This window comes from Pseudorca crassidens, chromosome 3 (assembly GCF_039906515.1).
Source record: "Pseudorca crassidens isolate mPseCra1 chromosome 3, mPseCra1.hap1, whole genome shotgun sequence".
Classification (NCBI taxonomy): Eukaryota; Metazoa; Chordata; class Mammalia; order Artiodactyla; family Delphinidae; genus Pseudorca; species Pseudorca crassidens.
In genome coordinates this window covers 144,022,504-144,038,399 of record NC_090298.1, presented here as the reverse complement: position 1 = coordinate 144,038,399, position 15,896 = coordinate 144,022,504, and the positions used below count along the sequence as shown (strand labels likewise).

General features: G+C 48.0%; 1 long non-coding RNA gene across 2 annotated transcripts in view; it reads left to right on the top strand.

Annotated features, from left to right (window-relative positions):
• Positions 1-15,896, top strand: part of LOC137222095 (uncharacterized) — a 192,913-nt gene that overhangs the window by 151,144 nt on the left and 25,873 nt on the right. Inside the window, exon 3 of one of the 2 annotated variants that reach the window (XR_010942316.1) lies at positions 4,949-5,270. The exons of the other annotated variant lie outside the window; for it this stretch is intronic. This is a non-coding gene — a long non-coding RNA (uncharacterized lncRNA). Of the gene's footprint in view, positions 1-4,948; positions 5,271-15,896 lie in introns of those variants that run through there. 2 annotated transcript variants of the gene reach the window in all.

The window sequence follows — 15,896 nt, the reverse complement described above, 5'->3', positions numbered from 1 at the left end:
GGCCAGGCTTCATTACATGCCTGTTTACAGCCTGGTTGGTTCTCCCAAGCCAGGCCTATAATCAGGATTTTTAAAGAAAATAAGTGAATTAGGCAAATGGAGAGGCCAGAGGGTTCCTGTGAGTTCTGCAGGGCTGGGGACAGTCCTGGTGAGGACAGATAAGGATGGAGGACGAAGGGCGGGGAGGAGAGGAGATGGGGGGAGGGGCACAGGAGGAAGAGCGGAATCATTATTACCATTTGGTGACTTTTACCAAAACTTTTATATAGATTTGCTCAGTGATTTAAGGATTTCACAGAGCAGTAAAATTCTCTCCTTTCCAATGCCTGATTTTGGGAGCTGAAAAATGAGTGAGTTGCTCATTTTTAATTTTGTCAAGGAAACACATTAAAAAAACAAATATCCATTCAATTGTTTATTCATCTGACAAATACTTATTGAGGGTCCACTATGTGTCAGGCGCTATTTCAGGGTTAGTGTGATATAGCTGTGAATGAAATAGACAAAAATCCCTGTCCTCGTGGGGAAAGTCAGACAATGGACCAAAACAGGAAATAAATAATAGGTCCGATGGTGGTAAGTATCACATGGAGGAAAGACAAGGCAGGGAAGTGGATAGGGCACACCACAATGGGCTGTAATTTTAAACAGGGGTCAGGGAAGGTGTCCTTGAGAAGGAGACATTTGAATAAAGTTCTGAAGCTGGTGAGGGAGTGAGTCTTGTGGGTGGACAGGTGGCTGGGTTAAGGATTCCAGGCAGAACGGATGAAGAACAAAGGCCCTTAGCCCTTTCAACCGCAAAATAATAAAAATAGAGGAAAGATATAATCTCAGAATAAAGGCCAATGCTTCTTAAGGGAGGGCAGTTGGAAACCTATTATGGTGATAAATATCACCACATCACTATCTATGTCTATTTCTCTATCTACATAACATAGAGATCTATAGATACGGATACATATATGTATATTCATTGTCATTATTTTTCTCGTTATGTCGTGCAAGAGTAAAAAACTTGTCCCGAGTCAGTATTTGTCTTCAGATTGACATATGGCAATGTATTGTTTGCATTTTTTAAGTGAGGAATCTGAGCTTCGGAGAGGGAGATGGGCTTGCCCAGGGTCATAGCAGCTGGTACCCACAAGGTCAGTATTTTACCTAGACCCAGAGGCTGTGCTCTTAACCATGAGGCACCCTGGCCTGCTTTGCAGCCATACCTCCTGACCCCAGCCCCAGGGCTCCACAGGTGCTGATTAAGAGAACAGCTTGGCCATCTGGCTGAACCTGATTTTTGTTCCTTTTCTTCCCCAAACTGTGGGCCCAGGAAGTTGGGGAGGTATGGCTGGCAGGACAGAGGGTTGGTGGGTAGGGCCACAAACTTTGCTCCTTTCTCGATATCAGTGGGCAGCTCCCTGGCACTGGGCCTGCTGGGGCCTTTGTGTTGGCATTTGCCCTGATCAGGAAGTCTATTATGCTGGCCGGGTGTGGCCTAGGAGACAGCATTGCTTCAAACCAATTCATGCCAGTGAGCATGTTCCAGGCACCTGCTCAGGGCCCCACTCCATGTTGGAAACTTTTTTTTTAAGTTTATTTTTTGGCTGCGTTGGGTCTTCACTGCTGCATGTGGGCTTTCTTTAGTTGTGGCGAGCCGGGGCTACTCTTCATTGTGGTGCGCGGGCTCTAGGCGCGCTAGTTTTGGTAGTTGTGGCAAACGGGCTCATAGTTGTGGCTCATGGGCTCTAGAGCACAGGCCCAGTCGTTGTGGCGCTCGGGCTTAGGGGCTCCGCGGCATGTGGGATCTTCCCGGACCGGGGCTCGAACCCATGTCCCCTGCATTGGCAAGCGGATTCTTAACAGCTGTGCCACCAGGGAAGTCCCTATGCTGGGAATTTTGTAGGCCATCTCACTGAAATGAATCCTCTCCACAGCAGTGAAATGTTCATTCAGTCATTCAGACCTTCACTCCGCCAGAGTTTACGGAATGCCGTTTCACTCCAGAGAGCACGGTCTGAGCCTCGAAGGTGTGCCAGATATTGTGCTCTGCACTTGTATTCTTATTTAAGGAACTATTAATTAACCTATCTATGAAACCAGAAACAGAATCATGGGCATAGAGAACAGACTGCTGGTTGCCAAGGGAGGGGTTTGCGGGAGGGATGGAGTGGGAGTTTGGGGTTAGCAGATGTTAAGCTTTCATATATAGAATGGATAAACAACAAGGTCCTACTGTACAGCACAGAGAACTATATTCAGTATCCTATGATAAACCATAATGGAAAAGAATATATACATGTATAATTGAATCACTTTGCTGTACAGCAGTAATTAACACAACATTGTAAATCAACAGTACTTCAATTAAAAAATAATTTTAAAAAATAGTGAAGTATTAAATCAGAGCATGATATAGGGAGAGATTCTTTGGGGTGAGTGGAGGGGTTTATTCAGATTGGAGGAGACCTGGAGAGGTTTTGAGAGGAAGTGAGATCTGGGCTGGGTCCTGCAAAGCCAGGGCCTTGGAAAGTTTAGGTGGAGAAAAGCATTCAGGCAGCGGGAATGGCCCAAGCAAAGGCTGGGCAGCCAAATAAAGAAGGGTGAGTTTGAAAACCAAGAGCTGAGCCTCTGGAATGGGATTTCCCTGCAGGACAGTGCAAAGAGAAGTGGTTAGTCGGAGAGGAGGCTGGGAAAGAAGGTTCCCCCACTGGTCTCCGCGTGCCCTTGGGCCAGTCACTTACATCTCTGACTCTGTTTGCTGTCCTGTAAATCACGCTTCATTATCCTCATCCCACCTGTCTTACAGGGAAGTTTTGAAGGTCTAGGGGACCTTATAGATTTTGCTATGCAGAGAAAGAGGTCACTTGCTTTCTTTGGCTTTCCTTTAAGTTCCCACAACCCCTGTTTTAGCCTCTGTCCCGTTGGGCACGTGGGACCTCAATAGTGTCCTCAGGGCTGGTCTCCAGCCATAGCTCACCAGGCCCCTGAGGAGCTCCTGGAGGTCAGGGGTGTGTCCTGCCCATCTGCATCCCTGGGGCCCACACATGGCCTGTGCATGAGGTAGGTGGTCAGAGCCGTGGGGTCAGCCTCACCCCAGTCTGAGTCCCCAGTCAGATACAGATTGGCTGTGTGACTCCCAGGGAGTCACTTCCATCTCTGAGCCTCAGTTTCCTCATTGGTGAAATGGGAGTGATAACAGGGTGAGACTGAATGGGCAGTGGCTGGCGAGGCTTCCTGGCTGACCCATCCCAGTGAGTCCTCCAGGACGGGCTGTGGTCACTGGTGTACACCAGGGCCCTCACCACCTTTCCCAGGAAATCCAGGGTCCAAGAAGGCGTTGCTGGTCCAACTCACAGGACTGTGGAGGCAGGAGGGGATCCCGCCTGACGGTCACTCCAGTCATCCTCTTGGTCGTTCACTGAGTCACTCACTCACTCATTCCCTTCCACAGATGTTTACTGAGCACACTCAAAACACCCAGCACAGCACTAGGTGCTTTGCTGATGCAAAATGTGTAAGACAAGCTTTCTGAGCTCAAGAGAGAACATAAAAGAGAATTGAAACTAGCCAGCAGTATATAACTCTGTGCCCCCTGGATGGAGCAGGCAGTGGTCTTTTGAGTTGAGAGACAGGAAAAGACACAGAAACTGGGAGTTGGGGGTGTGACAGGGGCACGCCTTAGGGAAGACCTCCCAGAGGCGGTGGCCTGTGGCAGGGTCTGTGGAACTCACATGGGTGGGGAGAAGGGGGCATTCCAGGTAAAGGGAACTACTCACTGAGCAAAGGTACAGAGGAAGGAACACCTGCTTGGCTGGATGGAACGGGTGGAATCTGGTTAGACAGGTGGCTGGGGTTAGGCCGCAAAGGGCCAGGAGGCTGAATACTTCCTGGAGTCTGGGAGTCCAGTCTGTTGACAGGATGAGGCTGTGACGTCATCAAACTCACAGGCTCCTGGGAGGTGGTTTGGTGGCCGGGTCAGCTATGGCTCCCCTCCATGCCCTTTCGGGCTCCTGCCCACTGGATAGGGACTGGTAGGAAGAAAACGGTATTTTTGGATCAGCCTCTGCTTCCAGTTCATATGCGACCTCAAGGAGCTCATGGTGTTTCTTAGAGCCTCGGTTTCTAAACATAAAATTGGAACGACTGGGCCAGATGATCTCAATTGCCTTTCCAGCTCTGGGACTCTAAATCCTCTGACTGTTGATTCCAGACACACGTGTCACTGCAAAGCTACCCATCCAGGTTCTTGGCAATCACCCTCCCCACCAGCCAGCCACATGGTCGGCCTAGGCTGCCATGTTTGTGCCACGTGACCTCTCCCCACTGGCCAAGCTAATTGGAGCAGATTCTAAAAGATTCCTGACCCTAAAGAGACATAGTCCATCCATACTCCATAGCAATCAGATTGATCCTTTGGAGAATTTAAACCAAGATATCCAGGTCCTGGATCAATTAGGATTAGTCTATACATCCAATATTCTGAATTTTCCTCATACATATATTGAAAATAATTGTAAGGTATTTGTAGAAGAAACCATTTCATTTTGTTCATGTAAATACAATATATTGTATACTGAAATTCCAGTAAAAAATTCCAAATAAGTTCTATTTATTCTGAAATAAAGCATTTCTTGGAACTGGCACAAAGGATAAAGAATGTAAGAAATGAATTTAACATGGGCTTTGTATACCAGGGAGGACTTCCACCAAGATCATGTGACCATATGCCGTTAGGTCTATCTGTCATTTTAAGTCTTCATTATGGGCCTTTATTAATAATATAGACACATTGGCTATATTCAGTGGGGAGGGGAGAAGGAGGTATGTGGATGTAGAATTTGTCTACATTGCTGCCATTTGTCTATAATGTTACTCCATTGGCAGAGGCAGTAACAAAATTCCATAGATAGGATGTGACCTGGGTCTTTATCGTTTCATGCTCCTGTCTCCCCAGGGCATGATGGAGAGCTGGACCAGAGCTTGGAACAGGAAGAGAAAACCTGCAGACAGTATGGCTCTGCCAGGGAGAGTGGATCACATGATCAGAGAAGCCGCCCCAAGCATGGAGCCACAGAAACATGTGGAAAGAAGGCTCTGGCTCCCCTGAAGCCGAGCGCATTTCCTACAGCCCAAGCCTGTCAGGCTGCTCTCTATCTTGATGATTGGCTCCCTTTTCCAAGTAAAAGTCGGTTCCTAGCAACCAGACAATTCCTGATGAAAACCTCAGTGTTATGATTATGTCCTGTTAATAAATGTTACAGGGTATGAATCCATAAACTTGACTGTGCAAGAATTGTTGCATTATTGTATTTCCTTGAAATCCAGTTAAATCTGACCCTGAGTCCACACTCTTGCCAAGGTGACTGGAAATTTGGTCTCAGTTGTTATTGAGGTGAGGGGAACCCTCTTCTTTAGGGCAGCTCACAAAATGGTAGACTCCCATCTGAGATGGGTCTTCAGGGCATGTTTCCAGCTGTGGTTCATTGTCCTTCCTGTGTGTCCCCCTTTCGGAAGGCATCCCTGCTGCTGCTGTACCAGGGTCTGGCCTCCATAAGTTAAATGCCCCCCTCCCCAGTCGCCTCCACTGACACGGCTGATCTCCGCTCCCTTCCCTGTCTTGGGGAATCTCCGCTGTCTCATTGCACTCAAAGGCCCTTGGCTGTCTCTTCCCTGTAGGATAATAACCTCAAGTTCAGGCTTTTGAAATACAGAAGCCAAGGAGGCAGACCGTCATTGAGCATCTTCTATTTATAGCACGGGGCTATCTGTCGGCACTGGAGAAAGGAGGAGTGAGTATAAGAGCACAAAACACAAAGTAACACCCCAGTGGTTAATTCCGACACTCTGCAGGTGTGTGTTCCTGATGGCTGTGGTGCCCACTGCTTCTGCCGACCTCCCTGTGGCCACTGGACCCAGTTCCTCCACTGACATCTGTGTGGGTCACTGGAACTCCTGCCTAGAGCACAGACCTACTGGCTCCGTGGGATGAGGGAGAGAAGCAGCAGCTGGGTCCCAGCCCCTGGCCCACTTCCTAGAGACTGGGGTGCTGTGACAGGTGTGGTCAGCGTGGGGACCCGGCAGCCCCCAGTGGGTTGCTGCTTCCTCAGACACATTTCCCAGAAACATCCTTCCAGGTCACTGCCATTGCTCCTGGATTCTTCCTTGGAGTAACTCTAGGTTGATTGCTATTAGATGTGCAAAAGTCATTTCCCTAAAGCTCACATCTGACCTCATTTCCTTGTTTAAAACCCTTGGCCTTAGGATCAACCCCAAACTCCTCAATGTGGCTTTCAACCCTTTGTGTCATCTGGTCCTCACTCACTGTTCCAGTCTCAATCCACACATTTGCCCACTTCACATTCACTCTCTGCTCCAGAATCACATGCGTTCTTTTCCTCTCTTCCCCAGGTCCTCTGCCTGGGACTGTTTCAGCAGCAGCCTCATCGGCTGGCCCTCGAGCCATCCTTTAGTGTCAGGGAGTACAGGGAACACTGCCCTAAAGACCCTAGACCTGGGTTTGAATGCCAGCTCCACGCTGGCTGAATGTGTGACCTTTTATTCTCTGAGCCTTAAGCATCTCATCTGTAAATTGGGCACCTGTAAATAAGCCAGTTTCATAGGGCTGAGGTGAGGATTCAGTGAGGAAATGGATATAAAACACAGAGAAGGACTTTGCCGGTGGTCCAGTGGCTAAGACTCTGCACTCCCAACGCAGGGGGCCTGGGTTCTCTTCCTGGTCAGGGAACTAGATTGCCACATGCCAAGATCCGATACAGCCATATAAATACATACATACATACATACATATTTTAAAAATAAATAAATAAAACACAGAGGATGGCTAGAAAACATGCCCCTCTGCCATGTGCTCGGTGAATCAAAGCTTCTCTTATTTCTTTGACTGATGTCCCCTCTTGGCGCTCTACCCCCAGCTGAATAGAAGCAGAATATAGTTTATTGAGTTTAACTGGTGCCTGACAAAAAGATCCTTGGCCAGGAGTTTGAGTAATAAAGTGAAAAGAATGAAAGCAACAACCGTCATTTATCGGCACTTACCGTGAGCCGGACCCTGGCCCCGTGGGCAATGCTTGAAGGCATCACCTCATTTAGTTCACAGATCCCCAGAGCAGGAGAGTTTTTATTTATCTGTTTTTATGGACAACAAAACAGAGGCTCAGAGAGTTTGTGATTTATCCAATGTCCCAAGCTTATAAGTGGCACTGTCCAGTCGGAATTGAATCTGAGTCCAAATGTCAGGCAGTTAAACACGCCCATACACGTATACACACATATGTATGCTTTGCACTCACATCCACAAATGTGCGCACCCATATTCACACACACACACATTCCATGGTGCGTTCTCCAACACCACCAGCAATTCACTCAAATCTCAGTGAACACCGACGGGGCATCCTACAATTTAACTCAATTCAGGCACTATTTACCTGGTGAGAGCATCAGATCCCACAGGTTAAGGGCTCGGTCCTACAAGACTGTCCAGTCTCCCTTTCAGATGCCAATCACAAGTCCAAGTTGTCACCTGTGTTTCTGATCTGTCAGTTATGAATCGGAACCCATGACCCTCTCCTTGAGGTTCAACTAATTTGCTAGGGCAGCTCACAGAAGTCAGGAAAACATTGTGCTTACTAGACCACCAGTTTCTTAGAAAAGGATGTAACTCAGGAACAGCCAACTGGAAGAGGTGCATTGGGCAAGGCATGGGGAAAGGGGCTTCCACGTCCTCCAGGAGTGCCCCACTCTACCTGCACGTCCGTGTGTTCACCAACTGGAAGTTCTCCAAACCCCATCATTTTGGGGTTTCATGGAGGCCTGGGGAGGGCAGGTGTGAGACTGAAAATTCCAACGCTCTCTATCACATGGGAGGCTGTCAGAAAATAAAATCCAAGTCCCTCTCCCCTCACATTAAAATCTGCATTTTAGCAAAATCTCCGAGTGATTCATACATATGTTAAAGTTTGAGGATAACTATTCTAGAATCCTTGGTAAATAGTAGATGCTCAAAAACTGTCTATCGAATAAAATAATAAAGAAAAAGAAAATTCCAACCTGCTAATCCTGGTTGGTTCCCTGGTAACCAGCCTCCCTTCTCAGGGGCTTTCCAAAAGTCACTTCATTAACAAACTCAGGTGTGGTTGAAAGGGGCTTGTTACAAACATCCAAAGACAACTTTGTTGTTCTTATCACTTAGGAAATTCTAAGGGTTTTAGGAGCTCTGTGTCAGAAACTGGGATGAAGACCAACTACATATTTACTATGAAGCACAATATCGCACGCATACCTGCACTCATACACACACGCCCCCACACACATATGTACACACACATAAGGAAGGGTACAGGGGACGTGTTATGGGGGACTGGACCTACGGCTGACTTGGAAGAAGTAGATGACACGAACAGTGAAGGAGACAAATGACGCCGCTCCGCTCTCAAACAGGGAGAGGAGAGCAGGCTGAATTGAGGACCCTGGGCTCTCCCCTCACCTTGCTTCACTGACACTGGTTTCACTGGGGTGTAAGGGGCTGCTGTCTTTTTCCTGAGACTCTCTTCCTCCTCACAGCAGCCCGCATGATTGGGGCCTGCAAAGAGATGTGCTCACTTGGAGGAGGGAGTTGGGGGGAGACTGGGCCCTGTGCCAGAGCCCTCCAGACCTTCACCTGACCTGACACCAGCAACAGAGACACACGGATCCATCGGCAGAATACTTTCCTGATTTCTCCAGCTTCCTGACGCTTTGTCCATGGTGCGGGCACTTTTCATTTCCATGGACTCTGATGCACACTTCACTTGCGTAGACTTTGATTTAAATTTGCTTTCGTGAAAGAGAAAATCTTAAAAAATAATGTCTGTGAATGCCTGTCAACATTTTAGTCTTTCAGACATGTCCTCATTTTAGAAGTGACCAGTCTTGTGCCCAGCAGGCTGGCCCATCCGCAGTGTTACTCATCCATCCCTTCACTCATTCATTTAAAAAAATGATGATGGAGCACCTACCATCAGCGGGTCACGTAATAACAACCAGGAACCAAACAGACAATGTTCCTGAATCCAAGGAGACATGTGGGGACATGGAAATCAAGTTATCAAACAAAGGAATAAACAAACTAATTTCAGGTAGTGGTGTGTTATAGAGATGATTCAAAAGGTTCTGTGATACCCAGAATAACTGAAAGCAGGGACGCAAACAGATGCTGGTATGCCAGTGTTCATAGCAGCATTATTCACAGTAGCCAAAGGTGGAAATAACCCAAGTATCCATCAACAGACAAATGAATAAGTAAAATGTGGAACAGACACACAGTGGAATATTACTCAACTTTAAAAAGGAAGGAAATTCTGACTGCAACATGCGTGAACCTTGAAGACATGATGTTAAATGACATAAGTCAGACACAAAAGGACAAACACAAAAAATGATTCCACTTATATGAGTTACTTAGAATAGGCAAACTGATAGAAAGAGAAATTAGAATAGAGGTTACTAGGGGCTGGGAGAGGAAGGGGGATGAGGAATTATTGTTTAACGGGTACAGAGTACCTTTTTGAGATGATGAAGGTTCTGGAGATGGATGGTGGTGACGGCTGCACAACACTGTGAATGTACTTAATGCTTCTGAAGCGTACACTTAAAAATGGTTAAAATGGTAAATTTTATGTTATGCATATTTTATCGCAGTAAAAAATATTGATTTTTTTAGAAAAAGTTATATGATAGAATGGGAGGTCTAATTTACCTAAGGTGGTTGAGGAAGGCCTTTCTGGAGAAGGAACATTTGATCGGAGTGGAGGAGGCAACAGGATCCAGCCAGCTCGGCCAAACGATGGTAGGCGAGTGGGGTAAGATCATGCGGGAGAGGGGGGCAGGGCAGCACCACGTGGGACTTTGTAGGCTGGGGTAGGGAGCGCAACTTTTATTCCAAGAGAAATGGGAAACTGCAAAAGGACTGTAGCCGTTGGCACAACATAATTTCACACTTTCGAAAGACCACTCAGGTCTCTGTGTGGCACAGAGATTGCCAGGGGATGCCGAGGGCACAGTGGGGAGGCGATAGGGCAGTACAGGCAACAGGTGAAGTCTATCTCCTTACACATGTCACCCTCCGACACCCTCTCCCTGACTGTTGCCGCGTCATGGGGCCAGTGGGCCGCATGTTGGGAAAGGAAGATGAGGAAATCAGAGTGTTGAAATCTGCTGGTGCCTCTGTCAGAGGCAAAGGCTCCTCACTGCTGGGGACGGGGCCTGGCCCACGCGGCCCCTCCGTAAGCCTGATTAACCCAGCTTGCCAGAGGAGGGAAAGGCACAGTGAGTGACCTGATGGCAGGGCCAAGAGCAGGCAGGCAGTGGCTTACAAGAGCACGGGTCGGAGAGCCTGGCAGAGCTGGCTTGACCCCAACTCTGGCACCAGCGGCATGCTTTGGGCAGAAGAGTTCACCCCCCTTAGCCTCAGTTTCCTCATCTGTAAAAGCATGATAACCGTACTTACTTTGCGAGGTCGTTGCAAAGATTCAGTAACATAATGTGTGTTAAGCTTTTAGCACGGTATCTAGCACAGGGTAAACACTCAGTAAAGATTAGCACCCTCGGGCTTCCCTGGTGGCGAAGTGGTTGAGAGTCCGCCTGCCGATGCAGGGGACACGGGTTCATGCCCCGGTCCGGGAGGATCCCACATGTCGCGGAGCGGCTGGGCCCGTGAGCCATGGCCGCTGAGCCTGCACGTCTGGAGCCTGTGCTCTGCAACGGGAGAGGCCACAACAGTGAGAGGCCCGTGTACCACAAAAAAAAAAAAAAAAAAAAAAACGATTAGCATCCTCATCATCATCATTTTGCTCCTGTAGATCTAAAACATTTATTCACTCTGCTCTGGGTACATTAGGACCATGTGACATCCTCATCAGAAGATTATAAATTAAGTCCCTTTGGTTAATAGGGTTGGCTCCTTTTTTATACTCTGTGAGCATCTCAGGGGCAGAGTCTGGATCTTCCTTGTTATTTTTCCCCCTTTGGGTCACACAGTAGGCTCGGCCATCTGTGTCCCTTAACACCTGGAGCTACACGTCCAGTGCCTATTAGACACGCTCCATTAAGGCAAGACCGCCCCTCGCCCAGGCGTCACCGTGTTGACAGGCACTGATGAAGAATCTGGGCTTCAGGCACATATCCTAAATAATTGAAAGCAAGATCTTGAAGAGATACCTGCACATTCACATCCACAGCAGCAGTATTCACAATAGCCAAAAGGTAGAAATAACCCACGTGTCCACTGATGGATGAATGGATGAAAAAAATGGGGTGTACACATACAGTAGAATATTATTCAGCTGTGAAAAAGAAGGAAATTCCAGTCCATGTTACAGCATGGATGAACCTTGAAGACATTATGCTAAGGGAAATAAACCAGTCACAGAAAGACAAATACTGGAGGATTCCACTTAGATGCAGTACTTAGAGTCAGCGAAATCGTAGAGACGGAAGGTAGAGTGGTGGTTGCCGAGCTGTAGGGAGGGGAAATGGGGAGTTGCTGTTTAATGAGTTTCACTTTTAAAACATGAAACGAACTATCGAGCTGGATGCTGGTTGTGGTTGCACAACACTGTGAATATATTTAACACGACCGAACTGTACACTTAAAAATGGTAAGATAGTAAATTTTATGTGTATTTCACCACAATAAAAATTTTTTTGAAAAAGAAATGTACGTAATATCATGTGTCTTCTGTGATCAAAACCCCCAATGACCTCTCTTTTTACTCAGGGCAAAACAAAGCCCTTACAGAGGTCTTCAGAGCCCACATCACTGGCCTGTTACCCCTGTGACCTTGACTCCTACCACCCTCCCACTGGCTCTCTGCTCCAGCCTCCCTGTACTTCCTGCAATTCTTTGAACATGCTTAGCAGGCTCCTGCCCCAGGGCTTTTGCACTTGCCCTCCCGGAACCCAGAATGCTCTTCCTGCTGATATCTCTATGGTGTGCTCCCTCCACTTTTTCAGATCTCTCCTCACAGGTCATCTTACCAGCGAGGCCTTTCTGCCTCCCTTATGAAGGGGAATGTCTCTCTAGGACCGCCCCTCCCCCTTTATGCTCTTTACCTTGCTATCTTTTTCTCCATAGCATCTGTCACCATCTGACATGCTATGTGTCACACTTATTAATCTTGATCATCATCAATACCCTCTCCCCATGAAATGTCAGTTTTGTGAGGGCCGGGATCTTGCCTGCTGTCTGGGATGACCTACTGTCTTCCCAGAGCCCATCTCAAGCACATGGTGGGTCCTCGGTACATATGTGCCCAGTGAATGAATGCATGAACTCAGTGTGCTCATCTGCAAAGAGGTGGTGACCTGCAGGGGTTCTCAAGCTGTAAGAGTCTATGAATGGGGACTTCCCTGGTGGTGCAGTGGCTAAGAATCTGCCTGCTAATGCAGGGGACACAGGTTTGAGCCCTGGTCCGGGAAGATCCCACATGCCGAGGAGCAGGTAAGCCTACAACTACTGAGCCTGCGCTCTAGAGCCCGCGTGCCACAACTACTGAAGCCTGCTCGCCTAGAGCCAGAGCTCTGCAACAAGAGAAGCCACCGCAATGAGAAGCCCGCGCACCGCGACAGAGTAGCCCCCGCTCGCCGCAACTAGAGAAAGCCCGCGCGCAGCAAAGAAGACCCAATGCAGCCAAAAATAAATTTAAAAAAAAAAGAAAGAAAAGAGTCTATGAATGGTTGAGACTCACTGTGTTGTGTCTTTCTTAGAAGAAAGAGCATCACTGTCTTAATCACCTCAAATCTAAACACTCCAGATGAGTTTACTGGGTAATCCCATGGCCTGGCCCAACCTGGACAATGAGAGTGACTGGGTTTTTTCCCCATTTCTGCAGTCAAGTCCCTGTCTAAAGGCAGCCCCTCTAGCTGGCACCTTTACTAAAAGGGTTGCTGTGTGCCCAGGGTACCAGGACGGACTCCTGGATTCTCTGGGGAAAGGATAGGAGAAATGCAAACGCTTCTCCCTGGGATGCTGAGTTTGCCGGTGACATGCAGCAGAACACACAGCAAATTCTTTACAAGCAGAGCACGAACCTCTCTCCCAACCCTCTCCACCCAACCTGGGAATTTTCCTTCCTGTGCACTGTGGCAAGCCTGCCCTGGTCATGGCATCTGGCAACTTTTCCCCGAGTCCCTGGCTTTCTCTGTACATTGCTATGGAAATGGGTCCCTGGCTCTCCGGAAAGACATATTCCAGCGACGTTCATTGGCACTTCTGAGGGTCCGAAAATGCGTGCATGCACACACACACACACACACAGAGTAACCTTGGTGCAATGGCTCTAGCTGCTCCGTGACACCACCAACATAAGAATGAGAGTCACATGGCAGGGACTTAAGACTCACATGGACTGCTCGTGTGGCTCACGTGCAAAGAGGAGGGGAAATAAGCTCGCTTCACAAATGCTATAATCTTTGCGGGAATCTCTTGCTCTCTCCCCTTGCATTCAACTAAGCAGCAAAACCAGAATTTGCCTTTTTGCTCTAAGGCAAATCAAATCACTGTTCTAGGTCTCCTAGCAGGGAGACCAGTGCCTTGCTCTACTTAAGGGAAGCTGTGACTGCTGTTCCTTCCCAGCGTGCCTGCCTGTAAGAAGGGTATGTCCGCCTCCCAGGCTGGTGGACCCACGCTCTGGTCTCAGGCGCTTTGGCTTCCCACAACTTACCAGAGGGGTCGTGGAGGCAGCCTCGTGTATTGGCACATGTGAGGCCACGGGGAAAACCCATTGTTTGGTGTTTATAGGTGAGATCTGGATGTGCACATATAGCTCAAGTACACTCTTCACATACACACACATGCATGCATGCGCACACCAGGCGTACACCTCCTGAGATCATTTCCACACGCCGAACACACAGTGTGTATCTACGTACAGACATCCGGCCCTGCATACTCTCACAGGCACAAACAGACCCATATACAAGCCTTTTCTTCTACTCCCACACCTACCAAGCACATATTTGCTCATGGAGCACGTTGGTGGAATGTCAATTTACCAAAAGAGGACCCATTCTACCGCAAAATGATGAACTCCTCCACCTACGCAGGACCTACAGAGGTGGGGGACAAAATCTAGCTTTGTAACCCTGAGCCCAACACCCACTGGAGGGTATCAAAGCGTTGAGACTGAAAAAGTTGAGAGGAAAGACCCTCTTGGGAGAAGTCGGAATGCTCTCGGCCCTGCCTCAAGGCAAGAGATGGGAGGGAGTACTTCCTTCTCACCTGAGACCTTCAGAGGACCACTTGGAGAGCTTGGCCTTTGCTCCTGGAGTTTGGGGGAACATATAGGGCTGGTGTTTGCTCCCCATCCAAGAGGTCAGTGGTCAAGACGAGGCTGGGCTGGGGAAAGAAGAGAGGAGGGGTGCTGAGCTGGGAACGGCCATCACTCCAGACATTTGGTGGGCAGAAAATGCATGAGCATTTCCCATGGATGTGGGGATCGTGCAGAAGAGAGAGCTGGCTGGAGGCTTTGTCCAAAAAGGCCACCCAGGTGCAATGACCCCAATGAGGAGTCTACAAGAGGTGAAGCTGGTACAAAGCCAGCCAGCAGAGATGATCTGTGCCTTACAGTAATTGCCGCTGGGAGAACCCCAGTGATAAAGGTTTCCAAGCACCCATGGAATACCCAGGAGAGAAAGAGTCAGGCTTAACCCTCTGCCAGAGCCAGGGGAAACCAAAGCCAGGGACCATGGGTACCAGGAACCATAGAAAGATGAGCTCTACCCAGCCCCACACTCCATTTTACCTGGAGGGGCCAAAGATGGCCTGGGCAGGGGCCCTAAGCAGACCCCCAACTTGGGGGAGGAGACACACCTTCACTTTAAATAAAACTTGGAGTTCCTTTAATTATCCAGACTGGAAATTTTAATTATGGAAATTAGACTATGCTTGGGAACATAAGTGTCTGGGGAAGATTTGTTACCATGTAGGATAAGTGACCGAAAAAACGATGGCTGAATTTCCACCTCTCAAAGATTTTATCCAAGATAGCTGGGAAAAAGGAGTCAAGCTAACAGTTTACAAGGGCAGTCAGAAGAAAAAAGAAGTTCCTTGGTTGGTGCCTGTCACCGAAAGAGCTGTGCTTTTCTACCAAGAACTGCACCTCCATACAGGGTCAACCTGAAGAAAAGATCTAGCAGAGAGCTTTCTGTATCCAGCCCACACTCCCACCAACACACAAACGCTGTCTCTTTGTGACGTTGGGCAATGCAATAGTTTGATTTCTTCACCTAACCCCTGCCCCTCCCCCTACACATACACGGACTCACTCACCATTAACGCTATGGTTTTGCTGCAAACCAGCCACAGTCAAACTAGGAAAGAGGGTTTCGGCAACCTTTACCAAAATATACATTCTTTCTCCTTTTACATTCAAGGACACCACGCGAGAAAAGCAGCAATTTGAGACCCCCGGATGATGATGTCTTCTCTTTTAACGTTTTTGTCTTTGGCCAAAAACGTCGTAGTGTGACCTTAGACCAAATATTAGGTTGAACCATAGAAATTGCAATGACCTGCAAAACTGACTATTTCACGTTTCTATCTAAAACTGTATCTTTTTGAGATTCTATGTATCAAATGAGGATAATAATTCGTACCTAAAGGATTGTTGTACAGATGTACAATAAATACCAGGACCTAGCTTGGTAGCCAAATCCACCAGTTTGCAAATGCATCTTTGCCAGAGAGTGATGGGAACAAGGTGCCCTGCTGCCCAAAGCTGTGGCTTAGTTTTCCGATGTGTTATCCTCGCTAACGTCTGGGAGGGCAAAGGCCTTTAGAGTCCCTATTTTGTTCCCCTTTTTCAAAAGGGCTCTTTCCTATCCTCTGACCTTTCATTTATACA